The sequence below is a fragment of the Euleptes europaea genome, chromosome 10 (genome assembly GCF_029931775.1).
Source record: "Euleptes europaea isolate rEulEur1 chromosome 10, rEulEur1.hap1, whole genome shotgun sequence".
Lineage (NCBI taxonomy): Eukaryota > Metazoa > Chordata > Lepidosauria > Squamata > Sphaerodactylidae > Euleptes > Euleptes europaea.
In genome coordinates this window covers 916,604-940,920 of record NC_079321.1, presented here as the reverse complement: position 1 = coordinate 940,920, position 24,317 = coordinate 916,604, and positions in this window count along the sequence as shown.

Here is a 24,317-nt window from a genome sequence, read left to right as displayed (position 1 = left end):
GATAGAGAGGCAGGAATAGAGCAAGTATTCTGTGTTACCTGAGGGAAATAGTAGGTTAGAGACCTTTATTCATAGAATCATAGAGCTGTAAGGGACCACCAGGGTCATGTAGTCCAATCTCCTGCACAATGCAGGAAATTCACAACTACCTCTCCACCCCCCCTGCCACACACACACCCACTTTTCCTGGAGAAATTGGCTGCTTTGGAAGGTAGAGTGCATGGCATTATACCCCACCAAGGTCCCTCCCCTCCCTAAACCCCATTCTCCCTGGCTCCACCCTACTTGTGGGTCAGGAGAGGAGGCTGCTAGTCGGGAATGCTGCTCCTTTGGAAGGGATTGGCCGACGTCTAATTGATGGGGTATAGGTCTCTCCACAATCCCCAGCCTGGCAACCAGAGGTGCCAGGGGGCAGCCACCAATACTCATTCCAGCCATCGCCTCCCTGTGGTCCTGATCACAATAGAAGAATAGTTGGTTTGTATATGCTGACTTTCTCTACCACTCAGGGAACAATCAAACCAACTTACAACTACCTTCCCCTCCCTTCCCCACAACAGACACCCTGTGAGGTAGGTGGGGCTGAGAGAGCTCTAAGAGAGCTGTGACTGGCCCAAGGTCACCCAACTGGCTTTGTGTGGAGGAGTGGGGAAACGAATCCAGTTCACCAGATTAGCCTCCGCCGCTCATGTGGAGGAGTGGGGGAAACAACCCGGTTCTCCAGATCAGAATCCACCACTCCAAACCACTGCTCTTAACCACTACACCACGCTGGCTCTCAGCTCATGGAATGTCTTTGAACTAGTGCCACGTTGCAGCTGCTTTTACGAGGGTTTAGCCAGATGTCCTTCACATGCATAGCAACACACATTAACAAAAAAAAACAGCCATAAAGTCAGGAAGGGTACAGTAATAACATGAAATATATTTGTAACAAAACCCAAGTTCTCCTGCTCTCGTTGGTGCTTCTTATATGACTTGTAAAGCAAATATATTAATGACGTCCCAACCCCATCCTCACTGAATACGAGGCATGCACAGACAATAAGACTTTGCATTGGTGTAACTTATTTAGGTGGTCACCGTGCTTCACAAGTGTCACCACTGGCTGCAGTCTAAACAACACCCATGTGGCAACACCTTGCTGCCTTCTTAACAACAGCCCCTCAAGGTAGATCACGTTATTTTTTCAAATAGAGTTGGAAGGGACCACCAGGGTCATCTAGTCCAACCCCCTGCACAAAGCAGGAAATTCACAACTACATCTCCCCCCTGCGCCCCCAGTGATCCTTACTCCATGCCCAGAAGAGCAAGAAGATTTCCATCTTGCTTATGTGCAAAGAAAGAGGCGTTGCAGAAGCCCACTCTAGTGAATTCAGGGCAGAGGTGAGATTCACATCAAGAGTCCTCTGAGCTGTGGCTCAGTATCTCACTGCAATCCTCACATCAACCCTGTCAGGTAAGTCATATTGGTCCCATTTGAGAAAAAAAGAAATGCTTAAGGCTACATAGTGAATTTGTGGCAGAAGGAAGATTCAACCCAGGGATGTCCTGAGTTGTAGCTCTCTCCTGGCAGCCTCATTACTTTCAAAGGAGAAACAAACTCGTGTGAGTTCCCTTCTAACAAGGGTGCCCTCAATACTGCAAGGCATTACTAAAATGATACTCCAAGAAGGGTCTCTCCTGTCAAACGGTTCATTTGTGGTGGGCCTGGATACAGAAGAGGAAGTGCTGTTTCTGAATCTGCTCTGAGAAATGTAACAGTAGGATTTTTTTTCTTAATTATATCCAAGTGAAAGTGGCATAGAATTTGTTCCCCTTACCGACAGAGCTATTTATTTCCCTCTGAAAGGTACCCGGGAAGCTGGTTTCTAGTGTTTCGTTTTTGCCCTGCCCCAGAGACAGTGTCTTGTACACAGCTGACCCTAAGGAAAGATAACCCCCAAAGGGGAACCTCTGCAAGAATGCGTTCATCATTTGCATCTCGGACATCCTCCGATGTCACTTGTCTGCAATAAGGCTGTTGTTCTTCAGTTCCAGGGGTAGAGAGAAATTAATTCCCGGAAGGCCTTCTTTCTGGAGAGAAGGACGCGGCGGTGTGTAGATCAAAGTCACTGCCTGAAGGAAACAGCATTGAGACAAATTTTGAGTTACAGTGCTGGAACTAAAATGCCAGCGTTTAGGTCACCCCAAAGTTCTGTGTGTATCGGAAGCTTAGTTTTCAATATCCTTTCAGCAAAACTGACTTCCTTGCTTTCTTTCACCTGGGATCATTTATCCCTGCAGGTAAAATTTCAACATCGCTTTGCCCAAACCAGATTTGGAAATGGCATTACAGGCTCATAATCTAATCAGAAAATTATCTTTCCCATCTTCAAGTTTCATTCCTGACATAAGACAGTAATCACTGCTTTCATTTCTGCAGAACTGGAAAGGTACTGGAAAGGTACCCTTTCCCCACATATTTTATTCCATCACTTATTAAGTTTGGGCACAACTCTTAGACTTGTGTCCAGAGGAAGGAATAAAATTTGTAATTAAGAAAATAAATCAGGCCCCCTGGGTTGGAATGGAAACCATCACTTATTTTTGACTGTGAGTGCTTTAAAATTACCAAATAGCTAATATATTTCTTTTGTATTAGTGAAGAGAACAGGGAAGAGAGTTTTATTTCATATGAAAACTATTTCAAATTTCTACAGGTGAACATACGCAAAGTCAGAATAGACATTAATATTCACTTACAATCCATTTTTAATTTGAAGTCATATTTTTATTGCATTACAGGCAAGTCTGAAAAAGACACACACAGCCCTTACCCTTTGTAAACTTGAATACCTCTTTTCCTGTTTCTCTTGTTAAAAAAACATACAATAGAGCTTTAGAGTAGTTCCCTCAGCTTGATTTAGAATAGACTCTGATTACTATTTTTAATGAGCAATTGCGGGGAAAGTTTTCTCATGGCTCATAATACTGCTTATGTACATGGGTTGTGCATTATCACATTTCCCCATGGGAATTGTAGTTTGATTTGGGCTTACAAATTGCCTTAAAATACTGATACATTGCAGTAGACAATCTCAAAACCTTCATCCAGCCTTCCTCCAACTACAGAGAGCCAGTGTGGTGTAGTGGTTAAGAGCGGCAGACTCTAATTTGGAGAACTGGGTTTGATTCTCCACTCCTCCACAGGAGTGGCGGAGGCTAATCTGAAGAACTGGGTTTGATTCCTCACTCCATATAAGTGGCGGACTCTAATCTGGAGAACCGGGTTCGATTCCCCTCTCCTCTACATGCAGCCTGCTGGGTGACCTGGGGCTAATCACAGTTCTCTCCAAACTCTCTCAGCCCCACCTACCTCACAAGGTGTCTGTTATGGGGAGAGGAAGAGACGTCAATTGTAAGCCGGTTTGAGACTTCTTAAAGGTAGAGAAAAGCAGAGTATATAAACCAACTCTTCTTCTTCTAAAGTGGCTCTTCTGTCGTAAGTCGGAGGAAGGCTCCTAGGAGGATAGTGGGATCCATCCCATTTATTTCCTCGCCTTTCCTCGCTCTCCTGCACTGCTCTTGCTAGCTAAGCTTGTTCCTTGTATCATTCGAGACATCTAACCAATGGTGGTGCACACCCTTTCCGTAGTTCCATCCACTCACTAAGGTGTGAACTGGGAGCCTGTGATGAAATAGCATATAGAATTCCACTGAGAATAATGTGGGGAAATGCCACACTACCCAGTTCCATCCCCCTTCGTGTGTTCTTCTAGTGGCCTCACTAATATCAGTCATTGGTTTCAGAGGCACGTAAGGTTGCCAACCTCCAGGTACTGGAATCAAAATAATGCACTTGTACAGCTAACAATAAAAGCACAGACTCAAACTGGAATGCAATTAGGTCTATTCAAAAGAACAACCTCAATGATAAGAATAAATACGTGCTCAAGGAGCAAAAGACAAAAACCAATCAATATTCACAGTTACAATATCCCAAAGGTAAATGTAAGTATACAATTTCTCTAAAAGGTAAATAGAGGTATAATAAGCAAAAAGTCCAAACATCCAACTGGTAAGTATGCACAGGCAACGGAGTAGTTATAAACCGCAATGGGCTTCCGGTAAAGTCCCCATTTCATATTCTTTTTTCAAGCTTCAAATGTATCCGTGTGCCAATAACCCTTATGGGAAAAGAAGCTTATAAGCTTGCAATTAAATATGGACAGCTTTGGTAAAGCTGAAAAAAGAATATGAAATGGGGACTTTACCGGAAGCCCATTGCGGTTTATAACTACTCCGTTGCCTGTGCATACTTACCAGTTGGATGTTTGGACTTTTTGCTTATTATACCTCTATTTACCTTTTAGAGAAATTGTATACTTACATTTACCTTTGGGATATTGTAACTGTGAATATTGATTGGTTTTTGTCTTTTGCTCCTTGAGCACGTATTTATTCTTATCATTGAGGTTGTTCTTTTGAATAGACCTAATTGCATTCCAGTTTGAGTCTGTGCTTTTATTGTTAGCTGTACAAGTGCATTATTTTGATTCCTTGCCTTCCTTGTGCACTTGGAGCCAGTTTTTGATTACTAACCTCCAGGTACTAGCTGGAGATCTCCTGCTATTACTACTGATCTCCAGCCGATAGAGATCAGTTCTCCTGGAGAAAATGGCCACTTTGGCAATTGGACTCTATGGCATTGAAGCCCCTCCCCAAACCCCGCCCTCCTTAGGCTCTGCCCCAAAAACTTCCCACCGGTGACATAAATGGACCTTGCAACCCTAGGCACATCGTTTATTTCAGTATAAAAGCAAATGCTTCTGAGTTGCTGCTGACTTAATTGTTAGGATGGGGCCATATTAACCACAACTTTTAGTATACTGCTTTGGTATGAATTTGGTTGCAAGAAGAAGCAGAATATACAATTTTGAAGTCTGCTCCTCAAGAGCAACAGAGGATGCCCCATGCTGCACAGTATTTAAGGGGAAAACAGTGCCTCACTGGTAGAACCTCTGCTTTGCACACAGAAGGTTCCTGGTTCAGTTCCCAGCATCTCTAGTTAAGACAATCAGGTAGAAGATACCAGAGACCCTGGAAACTGCCTTTCAGAGTTAAATTACAATGCAATAAAAGACAGTGTCACACAGTGCCACTCTAAACAGAATTATTCCAGTTTTAAGTCCACCGGGCTTAGCCTGGAGTAACTCTGCATCGAATTGCTTTGTCAGTGTGCTAAATCTGGCCTTGTTATAGGGGCCAATGGATTCCTCGAGGAATTCTTTAGGAAAGAGGAATCCGTTTCTTTCAGAGGGGGTCACGTCTCCACACAAGCCTGCATCTCTAATGGTCCAGACATTCAAAATCTTGATCCAGATGTCCTGGATTTGTTCTGCGTTCTACACATGCATCAAATATTACTTTTGGTCTCTGTAAATAGGATGCATATGCAGGGTGCCCTGCCTGAAGGGTTGCCAGCCTCCCGGTGGTAGCTGGAGATCTCCTGGAATTACAAGTGGTCTACAGGTAAAAGGGACCAGTTCCCCAGAGAAAACAGCTGTTTTGGGAGATGCGCTGTATGGCATTACACTCTGCTGAGGTCCCTCCCCTCCCCAAATCCCACCCTCCACAGGCTCCACCCCATACTCTCCATGTATTTCCCAACTCAGAGCTGGCAGCCCTGCCTACCTGTCAGTCTTGGGGCTTCTTCAGGGTGGTTATCAGCGTGGCCAGCCACTGGAGGTGTCTCTTCTTCAGGCACCAGTCTGAAGGGGCCAAGAGGAAGGAAAGAAGGAAAGCTGCAACCAGAAAAAAAAATACACAGGGTTACCAATCTCCAGGCGGGGCCTGGCCGTCTCCTGGAATTACAACAGATTTCTGGATTACAGAGGTCAGTTCCTCCGATGCAAATGGCAACTTTGAAGAGACTGTATGATATACCCTATTGTTTCGTTAGCAAGCCCACGCTGTCCTGGTTTTTCAGCATTTTTTCCCTGCTGTTAAAGTGGGGTGGGTTGGGGGGGATATTGAAAACCCTGGATGGAAAGGGTTTGCTGATGACGCTGTGTGGACACGAGGGGTGGGCGGGGGAACTGGCAACAAGGTGAGATGAAACTGGAACATTGAGGTTGTGCCGAAAACGCCTCTGTTGTATTTATATGTTGTACACCAGTCTGTGAGGAGATTTCCCTTAGCAAGCACTTTTGAAACCTAACACACCACCACAACTGGTTGATTGTTAATCTTTTCCTCAGCTGTGTGTTTCTTGCTGAATAAAATATGCTCTTGTTCGTTTTTTAAAAGTAATCTACCTTTTCTTGTCAGTTTTCCTCCCGGTCCCTCGGCTATCAGTTCAGGCTTGAGAGGGTTTACACCCAGGCCCAGAGTCAGCTAAAACCACCGAAGCATTGAAATAACAGAGGATGAAAACTCAGCCTTGTGCTCAAGGCCGTGACCCAGTGGAGAAATGTTCCTTGTGTGCAGCCGAAAGGTGGTTTCCCCAGCTGTGGTTGCAGGAGCAGCCTGTGGCTGTTGGCTGTGCCACATCCCCCTTTCTTGGCTCACACAAACATTTCTTAACACTGTTGTGTATCGACAACATACATGGTTGCATGAAGGAGAAAAAAAACTCAATTCATATCAATTGTTACTTCAAGGCTTCACTGACTATGTGGATTGAAAGTCCCATTTCAGCATTCACAGTTCCCACGGTTTAGGTAGATGACTTAATTACTTATTTTACTTATTTAATTCATTTACCCCATCTTTTTCCCCAACGGGGACCCAAAGCGGCTGACATCATTCTCCTCTCCTCTATTTTATCCTCACAACAACCCTGTGAGGTGGGTTAGGTTGAGAGAGTGTGACTGGCCCAAGGTCACCCAGTGAGATTCTATGCAACGAGTAGGGATTCAAACCTGGGTCTCCCAGATCCTAGTCTGACACTCTTCAACACTATACCATACTTGCACTCAGCCCGTGCTAATCTCTACCCATCTATCAGGGGCAGGAGTCTTCGCTGTATCTGCTGTGAAGGTAAAGGTTAAATAGGTTAACTTGATGGAGAGAAAGAGAATTCATCAATTTTCCTGAGCTGAAACAGCCCTGGGAGCAATTGTTTGCCCCACTGGAGACAGAAAGCATGCATGCGCTAAATACTGCATGTTAAGACCCCCTCCCCCCCTGTGGGGCAAATTACACCCCCTATGTCTGTTTTGGGTCAAGGAAATGGCATGGGAGGATGGTGATCCCCCCCCCCACAACATAAACTGAAAAATAAAAATAAATAAACGTGGACCTGATCCAAAGTCGGCCCCGGAGTGCTTGGCAAACAAGTCCCCCCTAGCTGCTGTGTCCAGACACATCATGTAGTTTGGTCCTAAAGACCAGCTGTTCTATCACAGGTTAAGCAATCTAGCATTTGCGTGTGTCGACAAAGAGGACTTTTCCATTCCTACCAGGTATCGCAGAAGCGTTCTTCCACTTTGCACCCACTTTGAGTTCGTCTGCTTGTGACGTTTCCTCTTCCCAGATCCTGTCTGACTGCTTCTTCATCCCACTTGACAGTCCTGCCAAATTGAAAATATTGATGATGTGGATTGTAACTTTCTTGTAGCATTATATCACTTATTGTTCCTAGGCACAGGCTTCAAATATAGCTGTCTTTGAAACAGAAGTGGTTCGCTAAGGAAATGAATGCCCTGAATCTCCAGGAATTTCCCAGGCCCAAGTTGGTTATCCTAAAAGTACAGCCGAAGAACCATTCGGTCACTGGGAAGAGTGTGGTGAAGTTCCTGGAGTCCGTCTCCTCTCAGTCCCTTTCATCTTCAGGATTCCCTTTCCTCCAACCCCCAATCTGACCCCCTTCTTCAGTTAGCACCATATGCTGGATTCCATTCTGTCTAGCCTCCATAGAGTGATAGAGCCCAAGGCAGATGACAGGGCAGACATGTTTGTTGCAGAGCTTGAGAAGGTGCAGAAAAGAGCAACCAAAATGATCAGGGGACTGGATCAACTGCCCTATGAGGAGTGGTTGAAACATTTAGGGCTGTTTAGCTTGGAAAGAAGGTGGTTAAGGGGACACATGATAGAGGTCTAAAATTATGCATGTTATGGAGAGAGTGGACAGGGAGAAGCTTCTCTCCCTCTCAATATCTGAACGTGGGCTCATCTGCTGAAGCTGGAGGGGGAGAGATTCAAAACTGATAAAAACTGTTTCTTCACACACTGCATAGTTGAATTGTGGAACTCTCTGCCCCAGGATGTGGTGATGGCTGCCAACTTGGAAGGCTTGAAGAGGGGAGTGGACATGTCCATGGAGGAGAGGGCTATCCATGGCTATTAGTCAAAATGGATACTAGTCATGATGCATACCTATTCTCTCCAAGATCAGAGGAGCATGTCGAATATATTAGGTGCCTTGGAACACAGGCAGGATAATGCTTAGGGTTGTCAGGTCCTTCTTTGCCACCGGCAGGAGGTTTTTGGGGCAGAGTCTACGTGGGTGGGGTTTGGGGAGGGGGGTCTTCAATGCCATAGAGTCCAATTGCCAAAGCAGCCATTTTCTCCAGGTGAACTGATCTCTATCGGCTGGAGCTCAGTTGTAATAGCGAGAGATCTCCTGCTAGGACCTGGAGGTTGGCAACCCTAATAATGCTGCTGCAGTCATCTTGTTTGGGGGCTTCCTAGAGGCACCTGGTTTGGCCGCTGTGTGAACAGACTGCTGGATGTGATGGGCCTGGTTCTGATCCAGCAGCAGGGCTGTTCTTACGTTCTTCTTATATATCTGCCCCATTCATGCATGAAACAGGAGGCGAGGGGCTAATCATTACAACAAATGGTCCACACAGGTAGCAGGAGCTGAGTCAATTTCCATGTCCCTCCCAGGTGGGGGAGGTAGGGGGTGTCCACTGCTATAGACACTTTTCTCCCAGTTGTCCGGGATGCATAAAAATGAGTAGAGTCAATTACCTGAAGCAAAATATCATAGTGAGGTAAGGAGGGGCGGAGGTAGGGATGGGCATCCCTCACCCACACACATCCTCTGAAGTAAAATCTCGACACACACACACCCCTTGTCTGATAGCTGACTGTGGCAGATATTGCAGATAAGGGAGGCAGCCGCAGGGCCGCCCACATCTTGACCAGTTTGGCACTAAACGTACCGCAGCTAAAGAAGCTCACAGATGGCCCACAAGCACAAACAAACTATACTTAGGACCCAAATGTGAAGTTCTCCTATGAATACATGAAGATGCCTTATACGAAGTCATGCCATTGGCCTATCAGAATCGGTGTTGTCTCTTTTGCCTGGCAGGAGCTGTCCAGGGTCTCAGGGCGAGGGCTTCCACAGCACCTGAACTGGGGATGGCAGGGACTGAACCCAGGACCTTCTGCATGCAAAGCAAATGCTCTGCTGTGGAGTCCCAGCCCCTTCCCAGCCCCATCAGTGTGACATTCCTTATCCTTTCGTTTTGCTTGCAGCTCAGCAATGTCTTGCCAAGTTCCTGCTTTGACCTCAGGGGCGAACTGCATAAGACGGGAGGAAATCTCCCACCAAAGATTTTGAAATTGATAAATGGCATCCGTGAGGGGCTTCAGTTCAAATCAGGGCTGTGCTTTCTCAATCTCCAGGAATTGCTGTCTCTGGACAGCCAGCGTGGTGTAGTGGTTAAGAGCAGTGGACACTAATCTGGAGAACCAGGTCCTCCACTTGAACCCAGCTGGGCGACCATGGGCTAGACACAGTTCTCTCTGAACTCTCTCAGCCCCACCTACCCCACAAGGTGCCTGTTGTGGAGGGGGGGAAGGCGATTGTAAGCTGGTTTCTCTACCCTTAAGGGTAGAGAAAAAGTGGGGTATAAAAAACAACTCTTATATTAGGGGGGAAATTACAGTAAGAGTTGTTTGAGAGTGAAATGGGCTTCCTAGGGAGGTGGTGAGCTCCCCCTCACTGGCAGTCTTTAAGCAGAGGCTGGACAAGCACTTGTCAGGGATGCTCTAGACTGATCCTGCATTAAGCAGGGGGTTGGAATAGATGGCCTCTATGGCCCCTTCCAACTCTATGATTCTATGATTTCCCTTGTTGGGGAAAACATCCCCCCCCCCAATTTCACTCTTCCTCCAAAAAGCAGGCAGGAAAGAGGGGAGGCAGCAAAGCCAGACTGGAGGGAGGAAAGAAATGTCTAATTCTAGTGCCTCTTGTGTTACAGGCTTTGACATATTAGGGCATATAAACTACTGTATTAATGTTGTACATATGCAGAATTGTTCAATGTAAAACCCTAACAGCTCATAAAAGCCCATTTAAAAAGATACAAGCCTGAGCATTCTTGGCCAAGGACAAATGTGACAAGCCAGAACAATGCTTGCACCTTGTCCTTGAAAGACTTACATGTCACCGAGCTCAATACTTGACCTTTATCCTTGAAGGACCTAGAATACTGTTAGCCTTCTATCCTTGAAGTGTCATGCAGGAATCCCACTTGTATTCCTGTACTAAAAGGACATCACCTTAACAAACGCCTGTCCTACTTAGTGGGAGACTAACTGAATAACATACCACTTCTCAGGAAGTAGTCGATTCTAAGAGTATAGTCATCTGAAACGCACTGACTCGCTTCACTTGTATTTCTTCACGTGAGAGGCACTACAGTTAAACATGATGGGAGATGTCTGGGCTTTTGAAAAAAAAACATCAGCGGTGGCATCTGTCTTAACGGCAGCTGTTTTCACATTATGCTCCTGTTTAATTTAATCCGTCCAGCTCATGGGCACACAATAGCTAACGTACAGCACAGTTTCTGGGGTTTGCTTCCAGGTAAATATGCACAAAGGAGCACAGTCTGAGACAGTTTGGCATACAGTAAACAATGCAGAGGCTTTTGCCAAGAGGCTTAGAGAACAATGTAAACACCTCTGCTAAAGAAACCGTATTGACCTCAATTCAAGAGCAAAAAAAAAAAAAAAAAGCTTGTGAAGTGAGCTTCAGATCATTGCTTTTTTATTAATGAAGTTCAGCTCATTGTGGGTTGGATTCCTCTAGCTTTTCTGCTGGTAATAAAGGAACGAGGGGGTCTCCTCTGCTGACCCTAAAAGGGTTCTGCTGGGGATTTTTGGAACTGCATGGGATGGGGACTGTAGTAATATGGGAGAGCTGGCGTGAGATGGCATGAAAAAAACTGGCGGGATCCAGCCCTATATCTGGAACAAACATCTGAAGACCGCTTCTTATGAGACATTTTATTCTCAAGTGCTGCACACACCCAAGCACAAATTGTCAACACTGAAGTATGCCTGCATTCATCATTTGCAGCTTTCCCCTTTAAGATATAAAGAAGAAGAAGAAGAAGAAGAAGAAGAAGAAGAAGAAGAAGAAGAAGAAGAATTGGTTTTTATATGCTGATTTTCTCTGCCATTTAAGGCAGAATCAAACCAGCTTACAATCATCTTCCCCTACCCACAACAGATACCCTGTGAGGTAGGTGGGGCTGAGAGAGCTGAGACTGGCCCAAGGCCACCCAGCTGGCTTTGCGTGTAGGAGTGGGGAAACAAATCCAGTTCACCAGATTAGCCTCCACCGCCCATGTGGAAGAGTGGGGAATTGAACCCGTTTCTTCAGATCACACTCCACCACTCCAAACCACCGCTCTTAACCGCTACACCACACTGGAAAGGGGGGCAACTGAACCACTCCATGATGTATGTTTTAAGGGGGAAATTAGCCTTTCACAGAAGATAAGCCCTTTTCAATTGTGGCAGTTTTAGCCCTCCTGTTGCCAGGTCCCTCTTCACCACCGGCAGGAGGAAGTTGGGGCGGAGCCTGAGGAGGGCGGGGTTTGAGGAGAGGAGGGACTTCAATGCCATAGAGTCCAATTACCAAAGCTGCCATTTTCTCCAGGTGAACCGATCTCTATCTGCTGGAGATCAGTTGTAACAGCAGGAGATCTCCAACTAGTACCTGGAGGTTGGCAACCCTACATCTCACATAATGGGAAAGTGTGCAACCTGCAGCCCTTCTGATATGCAATGCCTGCCATTTGGTCTGAGTAGTGGAAACACGTGTATTTTCCAGCTTTGGTGCGCACCAACTAGGGTTGCCAGCAAGCCAAGAGAAAAACAGCCTGCCCTCCCCCTGGGGGAAGGAGTAGAGCTTAGCGCTTGTACTCTGCTTTATGACTTGTCAGTGCTGGTAGGGCTCCAGAGAAGCCGACAGGGCTTAAAGGAGCACCAAAGAGTCAAGTGCCACTCCCAGTAGCAAGAGGGAAGTCACTCCAGAGGCTGGTTGTTGAGACATTGTGAAAGACTCTGGGGAAATCTCCCATTCTTGGCAAGCATCTCCGATCAGCAATGGGTCCTCTGCCAAGCTTCAACCTTTGACGGGTGGCTGACTGCGTCAGCTCTTGATGCCAACTCTGCCATCAGTTCTCCCGTTCAAACACCCGCCCCTCTCAGTCTCCAGTGTCAGAATTCCAAAGTTGCCTGAGGTCTCAAAAAGGTTGGGGACTCCTGGCCCAGCATTTGGTAAGTAAGCGTAAAGTATGACGGCTGGGCCGTGGCTCAGTGGTAGAGCATTAGCTTTGCATGCCCAACATTACAGGATCAATCCCTGGCATCTCCAGCTAAAAAGGATCTGATAGTAGGAGATGTAAAAGACCTCTGCCTGAGACCCTGGAGAAGCTGCTACCTTCCAGAGTAGACAGTAATGGTCTGATAGGCCAAGGATTTGATTCAGTAGAAGGCAGTTTTGTGCGTTCACTGTTGGCATTAGGAGAAGAAGAAGAAAAAAGTAGAGTTGTCTGAGCTGAGCCAGGAAACGGCTCCTGTATCATTTATCATTTACTGCTGCCCTGGTAGGTGAAGCTGCATTTGCCCAAGTTCTCCCTTCTAAACTGTTAATTATTATCACAGAAGTCTTGACCCACATTGACTCCGCATTCCTATACTATGAACACCCCCCCCCCCAAAAAAAAACCCAAAAACCAGCCTGGCTGATTCTCTATTCCATTATTCCTCCTCTGCTCTGACTGCAAACTTTTATCTTCAGTCTCTCATCAGTAGAATGCCAAATACCAGTTTTTAAGTGGAGGTTTTGAAGGGTTTTTTCCCCAACAGGTGGAAGACAGGAATGAAGATATCATGAAGATATTAATTTAGTCCTTTGCAAGTAACTCTGGTTTCCCCAACCAAAATGTCAACCAAATGATCAGAGAAGATCAGTCAGAACTCTTTTTATCCCCTGAATTAAGACTTTGATTTGCTATGTAACTGGGTCATTGCATAGGAAACAAATTTTAATGCCTGCGGTGTGAACATCACACTTTTTTAAAAAAAAAGCTCTGACGAAAAACCAAGGGGGGGTGGCTGAGGGAAGAGATTATTAAGAAGAGCTTTTCTTTTAGCCACGTTAATATGGCATAAAAAGGAACCCAATGGGGCCATGGAACTCAATGGGAAATGCCTGGTTTCCATCATGAGATCTGACTTTAAATTACAAAAGATACAGCAGTGTAAAATCATTTGCACGGAGCAACAGGAGCAGTCCCCCTCCCCTGTCCTCCTGTGACATGACCCTTGATCCAACATTGACAGCGTCTCAAAAATTATAGAAAGCACCAGATTGGGGTGAGAAGGAAGAGTCTTAGAAGCATGAAGCAGGAAAGAACCTCAAGGGTCATCTAGTCCAACCCCCTAGTCACAACTATGTTCCCCCACACACCCCCAGTGAACCCTGCTCTAGGCTTTTGTCTTGTTTTAAAAGAAACTCTTGCACATTTTATTTAAAGGGCTATATATGCCCTTTACCACTTAAGGCACCTGGACTTTCACTTGGAACAAATAGTAGTGGTTTGAAAAGTTCTAAAACTGCTTCCCTTACAGTGAGGCTGCAAATGTTTGAAATGTACCCATTTCCCTAGTCGTATTCAGAATAAGACATTTTGAATTCAAAACTCAAACACGTGTTTTCTATGTGAGGTTTTGCTGAGAATTTGCTTTCAAATGCTTTAGTCTGGCAGGAATCGCTTTTGTATTTGGTATGTTATGCACTTCAGTCTAAGGCAGGAGTGGGGAACCTTTTTTCCTCCAAGGGCCATTTGGATGTTTATAACATCATTCGCGGGCCATACAAAATTATCAACTTAAAAATTAGCCGACCAAGCCCCAAGCAGGCAGCTGCCCCAGATGACCCCACCCCCGGCACGGGCAAGCAGGCAGGCATCCAACTGGTGGGAAAGGGTTAATACAGTTTCTTGGGTGGTCCTAGCAGCTCCATAACTAACTACTCTTCTGCAAGGTGGGAAAAGGTTCCTTTTCTCAGCAAAACAAACTCACATCCGCCTTGAATAGAGGCCATTCCTTTCCGTGGGAGGGGGCGGATTCCAGTCTTAGATCCTTCTGAGCTAGAGATCTGCCAGGACACACGCAGGGCCAGACCAAATGATTTCGCGGGCCTTATATGGCCCCTGGGCCTGACGTTCCCCACCCCTGGTCTAAGGTCTGCTCTAAACAATACACTTGCTGTGTGGAGCTTTGTTTTCAAGTACCATATTTCTTTGAAAAGATTACCATATGCATTTAGTGCACTGAGTTATCTTGCCACTTCAGCAATCCACTTCAACAATGCCGTAGTAATTTGATGTGATCTTTTCTGCATTATGCTCATCTGGGATGAGGCCTTTTTATCTGCCTTGGCATTGCATTTGGATTACAAACTATCTGAAAGAATGGAGGCAGCCTAGCCTTCTGTGCGTCTGTGACTCTCCTTCAAAGTACTGGCTTCTACAACTTCTTCTAGAAAGGTAGCAATGAGTAATGGGATACCATAATTCAGGAGGAGAACAAATCGCGATGGCAAAGGTTTTTTTTTTAATCATCTACACCGCACAATGCATATTATCATCTGCAACAATCAGCAGCACACAGGACAAGTATTCTTGCCACACATCACCCCACCAATCACAAACGCAGCGAACGTATCTTTTTGAGCTGGCCTAAGTCATTCTTTTTACAAACACATTAAGGCTACCGTCTAGACTCCTACATGTAGATTGGGTATTGGGTGTTGGTTATGGCAGCTGGAAGACCATGCATGTTCTGCAGGAGCCTGTGCATACAGCTGCATGCATCACTTGGTTGCCGTGGCAGCCCGGCCCTCAGATCGGGTGGCAACGAAGCCAAGTAATAAGCTACAGTGATTTTAAAAATTATAATACATCAATGTTAATACCTGGAATAAGGTTTAAAACACAAATCAAAGCAGTAATAAGCAAAACATTGACATGGATCCAAACTTAGGCTGGAGAAGGGAAGGTCCGTGGCTCAGTGATAGAGCATCTTCTTGGCATGCAGAAGATCCCAGGTTCAATCCCCGGCATTTCCAGTTAAAGGGACCGGGCAAGTAGGTGATGTGAAAGACCCTTTTCTGCCTGAGACCCTGGAGAGCCGCTGCCTGTCTGAGTAGACAATGCTGACTTTGATGGACCGAGGGTCTGATTCAGTATAAGGCAGCTTCATGTGTGTTCATGTGTTTGAAAAAGTTCCTCCAACCTAAGGAGCCCTTCCTCCAGCAGAAGGAGTCTTCCTCCAACTTAAATGACTCTTCCATTGGAAGAAAGCTTCAAATTTTGCACAGTGGACAGATTAGGATAGGGCTAGGATCAATATGCTCGCTGCATCAGAACTGTAGCTGTAAATCTGATTGGACATCTGAACACAAAAAGGTGTTTCATCTCTGGAGACAGCTCTTACAGGGTGTAGAAGGTTTGAAAGGAACAGCCAGACAGACATCTCTCAGGGATGCTTTGGAAAGGGGAGAGTGAGAGTCTACATTAGGAAGACAGAACTCTGATTGAGGTGACCCGTGGTAATTAGGGATGTGCATTTGCTATCCAGATGTTAATCCAGAGCAGCTAGCCACTAGTCATTATCCCTGGAAGGGCTGGAGGAACCAGATAGGGGTGTGTGGAAGAGTAAAAATTGTGACGGTCAGCTCACATCGGATACAGTCTGATCCTTCAGAGAAAGATAGACTGGAGGGATCCTACCTCAGAGTTTGCCTTGTGTGTAAGCAGGCTAAACTAATGAATACACAGTGATAGGGTTTGCATCTCCAGAGTGTCAGTTGGGACAAAACCCGTCTCAGGAGACTTTGGGAGAACCTGTCTTTGGTGATAAAGCAGGCTGGATTAAGGAAGAAAAGGTATCTGTTCCAAGCCCCAATGTCTGAGGGAAACTAGGGAAAGATTTGTGGTTTCTGAGAGGAGCTCCCATTTACACTGTAAGAACCTGTGAGGTTAGGGTAGGCCAATATTCACCTCAGGAACAGAAACTTGGCTACTAATTGCTCTCTACTCTCCCAAAATTAACAACTATGTTACACCTGTAAATAGTTTCTATCCCCTTTTCTGAGCCATCTCATTCCCCTATCCTTGGAAGTAAATAAAAGTTGCTTATTCTTTTTTCTGTTTCCCTCATGGGTGTTAAACTGATTTTATTCAGAAGCCGCGGGTTAAGTCTGTCAGGAGGAGGGTTGGGGTAGAGACCACACCGGTTGAGCTTTGCACCACACCGCCTCTGTTCAAACATCATTTCTAAGACCCCAGTCTTCACAAATTGATGCCACAGCAGTAGGATGCAGCCAAGAGCATTTTTATCCCAGTTAGGAACAGAAGTGCCCTCACTTGGATGGCCCAGGGTAGCCCGATCTCATCAGGTCTCAGAAGCTAAGCAGGGTCGGCCCTGGCTAGTTTTTGGATGGGAGACCACCAAGGAAGTCCACGGTCGCTCTGCAGAGGAAGGCAATGGGCAAACCCCCTACTGGGTCTCCATAAGTCGGCTGCAACTTGGTGGCATTTTACAAACACCCAGGGATGGAAGTGGTTGAATATAATGTTCTGAAGACATCACCCTAAGTTTGAGAGGTAAAAGTTTTACAGACTGCCGCCAAAAAAGGCAAGGGGACAAGCCGAAGGTGGAGAGCTGGGTTAGAGACCACACCTGTCGAGCTTTCTACCATGCTAACTCCGTTTCAGCGCCATTTCTAACACCCCGACCTCCACACCAGACAAATACCTGTCAGGGATACTTAGGGAAGGGGAGAGTGAGAGTCTGTATGAGGAAGACTGAACTTTGACTGAGGTAACTAGGAAGGTGCATTCAGATCTTAACCTGTCACCTCCTCGGCCTTACGTAGCTGGGCTCATGTGCTCGAAACATTCATTCCTTGGCACTTCTGGTACTGGGCTAGGAGCGAGGGGCTTCAAGCCCCAGAGCACCTCGAAGGAAGGCACGGAAGAGGCACGGTTAGTTCTTGGCTCCTGTGCTCCTGGCTTTTATTTTAAATTAAGGGGGAAGGAAAACCCAACCTGTGCTTTTTAAAATGTGCATTGGTAGACTTCTGTAAATGTACAAAGACCCCTGTTTATTTTTTATATATTACCGGTGGCTGCTACTGCTTTCTTGTTTTGCCAAATGTCCACATGCACACATGCCTCCCCACCCCCCACCCCATGCACGCCAGCCTTTTTCACTGACTATAAAATGGGGGATACTTCCTCCCTGTCTCAAATTTAGCAGGGAGGATCCCCTGGGTGAGGGATGCAGTCCCAGAGGATCCCACAACAACTGGAGGGGGTGGAAAACACATTTTGCATTTGAAACAAATTATAATGGTTGTTGAATTAAAGCACTAAAATGAATAGCCTTCATAACTAACTGAATAAAAATGAGTCACTTTTTACAGAAGAAAATGACCTGGAAATGAAAATGCTTGGGGGGTGGGGGTGGGGCACATGTCCCTAATGGTAACTCTTTAGAAAAATAAAATGGGAGTCCAGTGACACTTCATGGACTAACTAAATCCATCCCACCATAAACAACTGTGAGTCAGCGCAAAAGGTCATGCTGGAATAAATACTTTAACAGGAATTTAGCTTAAAAACTAACATGGCTAGAATTATCATCCCTCGCCAGAAGGGCATCTTTTAATAAGCAACGGCCTTTGGAGCTCTTTTCTGAACACCTGAGCAGGGCAACATCGTTTGTTTCTAACAGGAAGAAGTCGTCAAATGTCCTTAAAGGACTGGAAAGGCCCAGGTCAGACAGAGTTGCCATCTGCCAGCTGGAATGGGCCTACAAGAGCCAGTAAGATTAGCGAGGCCACCCTAAGCTAGAGCCCTGACCCAAGGAACTACCTGTCCCAGACAGACGGCTGCCGGTCAGAGTCTTTGTGGCCTTCTGGCATTTCTTCTCACCAGCTGGGCGTTGTTTCACATCCAGGTTTGAAGAGCGTTCCTCCTTCCGAACGGGTCCCTGTTCCGAGGAGCACGGAGCTGTCCCCCTGAAGCCAGCCAAGCCCAGGATGTCCCCAGCTGTCTGTCCAACGCAGCTGTTAGACACCTTGCTCAGAACAGCTTCCTTCTTCTGGCCGAGGTTCTTCTTGGCATTCTTCAAGGCCCCGGAGCGACAGGAGAGGACGACCACATAGCCAACGAGGCCGGTGAGCACGAGACAACCCACGGCATAAAGGAGACAGGAGAGCGCTGAAGCAAACATTAAATCTGCGGCTACGAGAAAGAGCTGCTGGAAGGACACGGCCATGATTCCCCGGGCAGGGCTCCCTTGCCCTGCGAGCAAGATTGCCGAGACACCTTCTGGGAGGTGCCTGCCGCGCGGTTCTGTCGTTATAAAGCCAGCCAAGGTTGTGATTGTGAAACGTGCCTGAATTGTGCGGCCCGGCTGGGCAGATGACTCATCATTCTTGCCGTTGCAAGAAGCAGCCTTTCTCTGAATATTGCAGACCGTCTCTGAAGAGCTCCTGCCAGCTGGTGCTGTTGTTTCTTTGCATTTATGGCTTGCTAGATTGCAATCCAAAGAATTTCTCACGCCCAGGAGCCGAGAGCCTGTCTTTATCCCTGGGGTGGGTGGATATTCTGCAGGCTTCTCTTGCAAACAAGCTGCATTCTGATGTGGAAAAGAAAATGGTGTTTACCAGAATGAATCTGAAATGGATATCTTAGAACATAAATCTTTTCTGTATATTCTGCTGGGCGGGGGTAGGCCACTGATTTTGGATGTTAGGGTTAGGGTTTAGAGATTAACTGGAAGACGATGAATGGCCTGAAGTCTGTGGTCAGTAGGCCAAACCTTTCAGAATTTGAAATAAAAGAGAATATTGAAATACTCCTCTGTGTAACCCCTGATCTTTCTGTTCAGGAGTAGAAGACTATTATGGGGTCGAGGCTGTATACAGATGAATATTTTAGAGATGTCAGAATGGGACTGGTGAGACCCAGATTTGAATCCCCGCTCAGTGGTGTCTACTAGCTGTCTTAAGACCAGTCATGAACACATGAAAACATGAAGCTGCCTTCTACTGAATCAGACCCTTGGTCTATCAAAGTCAGTATTGTCTACTCAGACTGGCAGCGGCTCTCTAGGGTCTCAGGCAGGGGTCTTTTGCATCTCCTACTTGCCTAGTCCCTTTAAGAGGAGATGCCGGGGATTGATCCTGGGACCTTCTGCATGCCAGTCACTCTCTCAGCCTAGCCTACCTGACAGGGTTTGTTGTGAGAGAAACATGTAAGCAACCCTAAGCTCCTCGGAGGAAAAGCAAAGTAAAAAGTTAATATCTTGAAATATATTGCTGTCTTTAACATTTACTTTACTGTCAATGAATTTTAATTTTTCTGCGACAGACCAACGCGACTGCTACACTGTCCCCAGCAATCTGAGAAGCAATTGCCTCTATGCAGACAGGAATACACTAATTAACTTCATGCTATTTCCCCAAGTGTGCATCCTGTTATTTTTAAAGAGCTCTTAAAGCCGATTTCTTATTTCAATATTCAGTCTCCCTCCATTCATTGAAACGGTGCATCAATGGCGCCATCTACTGGTCACCGCTGCCTACTGTCACATTAAAAAAGTTAATGGCCACATGTATCGTGTAAAATGAGGCCTCTCATTGAAGGCGTGTTAAATTCCTGGTGAAGTAGCACGAGGCTCTGTGCACATTATATGTTTCCAGTGGTATGGCTTGGATAACGGTCCAACTTGGATAATTATACTTGGTTGTTACAAAAGGCCTAGGTAGGGTTGCCAACCTCCAGGTGGTGGCTGGAGATCTCCTGCTATTACAACTGATCTCCAGCCAATACAGATCAGTTCCCCTGGAGAAAATGGCCGCTTTGGCTATTGGACTCTAGGGCATTGACGTCCCTCCCCTTTCCAAACCCCACCCTGCTCAGGATCCACCCCAATACCTCCCACCGGTGGCAAAGAGGGACCTGGCAACCCTAAGGGGAAGACATCACAGCATTCACAATGCTCTAGGAATTGTCTTTACCATAGAGACCGGGGGAATTATTAGAGTGTCATGGCGCTGTGATGTCATTTCCAGGGGGTGTGATGTCATTTCCTGCTGTCGACATGGGATGGGACAAAGAGGCCATACAAAAGAATAAATGAACACAAATTTTACATTAAAAAATGACAATATTCAGAAACCTAGGGAATATTTTCATCTCCCTGGACCTGCGTGATTGACCTAAAGGCCACTATCCTCCAGCAGAAGAACTTTAAAGATAAACTCTGGGTGAAAAAATGCTCCTGGCCGGACTGCTGCAGCTGCCAGCCGTGTGTGGCTTGTCTCTGCCAAGGGATGGGGCAGGTCCCGTGGCCAGATGCAGGGAGTGGCAGGGCCAGGCGCTCTGACTGTAGCCCACAAGGGCCCTTTCAAGCAAAAAAAAGGGGGGAAAGTATGCCCCATTTTATTTATTTGTTTGCTGTCTCCATGCTCCATCTTTCTCATTGAGACTCCAAGCAAATTATAAAGTGGATGTCGATTCAATCAATATGAAGAGACGGCTAATAAGCAATGTGCTAGGGTTACAGAAATCTGAATAAGCATAGCATATGAAAGAGCCAGAGTCCAGTAGCTCCTTAAAGACTAACAAAACTTCTGGCAGCATATGAGCTTCAGATACCTGTGTGACTCACGAAAGCTCAATACCCTGCCAGGAATTTTGTTAGTCTTTAAGGTGTTACTGGACTCTTGCTCTTTTCTACTGCTACAGACAGACTAACAGACAGGCTCCCCATTGTGATCTGTCTTCATAGCATATTAGACACGAAACACCATGCAACAAAGTAGTATTACGTCAGTAGAAAACAAATGCAGTGACAACAGCACCATACATGCAGCAGACAGATAACAGGCCTTAAAACGCAATCCCCACAGCCCCTTTACAATTTCTTTCCTGAACCATTCTATCCTAGCATAGCTTTATAGAAAAGCTCTCCTGAACAACCCTGTTTTAGGTGGTTTGTAGAGTGACAGAATTGTGGGAGCCCTCCTGACCTCCTCAGGCAGTCCGTTCCATAAGCTGGGGGCCACAACAGAGCAGGCGTGTGTACAGGCCGTTGTTAATCTTGCCTGTTTGCAGGGGTGGCGCCAGCGGAGGACTACATGATCGCAGGAATTAAACGGTCATGGCAGAACAGAGGAGGAGAGGGTGGTCTTGCAGAGATGAAAGGTCCAAGGGCCTTGCGTGATAGTCAGGACCTGGAAGTGAGCCCAGGAGCTGCTGGACAGACAGTGGAATGACTGCAGATAGGGTTGCCAACCACCAGGCAGTAGCTGGAGATCTCCTGCTATTACAACTGATCTCCAGCCGATAGAAATCAGGTCACCTGGAGAAAATGGCCGCTTTGGCAATTGGACTCTAGGGCATTGAAGTCCTTCCCTTCCCCCAAACTCTACCCTCCTCAGGGTCCACCCAAAAAAACTCCCGCTGGTGATAAAGAGGGACCTGGCAGCCTTAACTGCAGAAAGTGTTCTAATGTGCATGCTCTTTTTGACTTTTGCTAATAACTGAGCTTCAGCATTCTGTACCAATTGCCATCTTTGAGTTGACTTCAAGGGAAGCCCTATGTAGAGTGTGTTACAGTAGTCTAGTTTTGATGTTCCTATGTCACAGACCAAGATGGCCAGATTGGCTCAGTCGATGTAGGGGGCCATCTTCCACGCTTGACAAAGTTGTGAAAAAATATTTTTGGGAGCTGCATTAACTAACTTCTCCAGAGTCCAAGCTGGCTCCAGTATAACCCCTCGGCTCTCAACTGAGCTAGTGAGCATCAGTTGAACACCATCGGAAGTGGGAAGCGCCCTGTCTTTCCAGACCTTGGCCTTTCCAACCAGCATGAGTTCCATTCAGTACAGATGAAACCTGTGATGATTGGGGATAATCTTTACATTTATTCGTAATTCGTGGTTTTGTTTTTCTATAACATTCATGAGCTTGGACAATGTAAACAGCAGGATGAAAGATCTTATATGTACTGCGCATTACGCTTTTGCACTGCCTGTCTGACAGAGGCATTCTCTCGTTCAGCTGTGCCTCATTACCCTAGTTAAATGACACTTCAAAAGACAAGGAGTACTAGACTAGAAATTAATTTTGCATTCAAAGGCAGTCTTAGATCAGTAAAGAGTGCCTTGAGACAACGCAAACACATTTGTGAGATTCCGCCTCTGATCTGCCCTCTTGTGTTGCTTAAAGGTTTGATGGAGTATTTGAATCTGTTCACCTTTCCCAAGTATAGGAGGGCCTATATGATGGCCCAATGTAATGCTCTCCCATCACCAGAGCTGAAGGGCAGATTCAGTAGAGTTCCACCTTCCAATAGGATCTGCCCTTGTGGGCCTGGCAGTACAGGTACAAAAAGTCGGTTGTTTTTTCACCGTCCGTTATTTGAGGTTGAGAGGCAGAGGCTGGTTGAGTCACTTGATAATGGCAAGAAGGCACACGCATCCTTCCTGACTTTTTTAAAATAGCAAATAAATCAGATATGGTAAAGATTGCAAAATGTATGTGTGTGTGTGTGTGTGTGTGTGTATACACACACACACACACACACACACATATATATGTATATATATACATATATATACATGTGTATATATGTGTGTGTGTGTATATATATGTGTGTATAATGTATATGTATATGTGTATATATGTGCAAAATGTGTGTGTGTGTGTGTGTGTGTGTGTGTGTGTGTGTGTGTGTGTATATATATATATATATATATATATATATATATATATATATATATATATATATATATATATATATATATATATATATATATATATAGTGGCTGCCTGTGTTAAAGGCTAAGGGGAATATATTAAATATTTTGGCCATGGTGTTTTAGTGTGGTCCTGCTTAAGACCTATTGGTCATTTGCGAAGAATCATTAAAGTAATTTTTTTAAAAGTATCCTGGACTATCAAGAGAGTTCTTGATAGGAAACTTCAAGTTACTGTGAGTGCACATACAATCCGAGTACACTGTACACTTGGCTTGTTGTATTTTTTTAAATACCAGCACACAGTAATTCTCATGTTACATTCAAGGCACGGACAGCTGAATGCGTGATCCAAATCCCACATTTATCCAAGTGCTGGTTGCTGGTTTCATTTGTAAAGTGAATATATGCTGTGGCTCATTCTTACACACAGATGTACACAGGTACACACAAGAGGTACATGCATTCACTGTAACACTTGAACCAGGTTCTACGTTCAGTGTATGGAACCATTTTCTCACTAGTTGTCAGCCTCCAGGTACTAGCTGGAGATCTCCTGCTATTACAACTGATCTCCAGCCAATAGAGGTCAGTTCCCCTGGAGAAAATGGCCGCTTTGGCAATTGGACTCTTTGGCATTGGTCCCTCCCCTCCCCAAACCCTGCCCTCCTCAGGCTTCACCCCCAAAATCTCCAGGTATTTCCCAACCTGGAGCTGGCAAGTGCAACCCTAACCAGAGATCTCCCACTATTACAACTGATCTCCAGCCGATAGCTATCAGTTCACCTGGAGAAAATGGCCACTTTGGCATTTGGACTATGGCATCGAAGTCCCTCCCCTCCTCAAACTCCGCCCTCCTGCCCCCCTGCTCCCAAAACCTCCCACTGATGGCAAAGAGGGACCTGGCAATTCTATTTCTCACCTATCTCCACTCTTTGTGTTCCCCCTGCAGTGGTGACTCATAAGTGTCCCAGCTGATTTGTGGGTAAAGTGCCATCAAGTCACAGCCAACTTACGCCAACCCTGTAGGGTTTTCAAGACAAGAGACATTTGAAAGCTGTTTGCCCATTGCCTGCCTCTGCGTCACGACCCTGGTATTCCTCGGAGGTCTCCCATCCAAGTAGTAACAAGGGCCGGCCCCGCTTCTGACGTCTGATGAGATCAGGCTCGCCTGGGCCATCCAGGTCAGGGCTCCAGTTGATACAGCTTCCATTACGTGGCATTTGAATCAAGTCTCGAA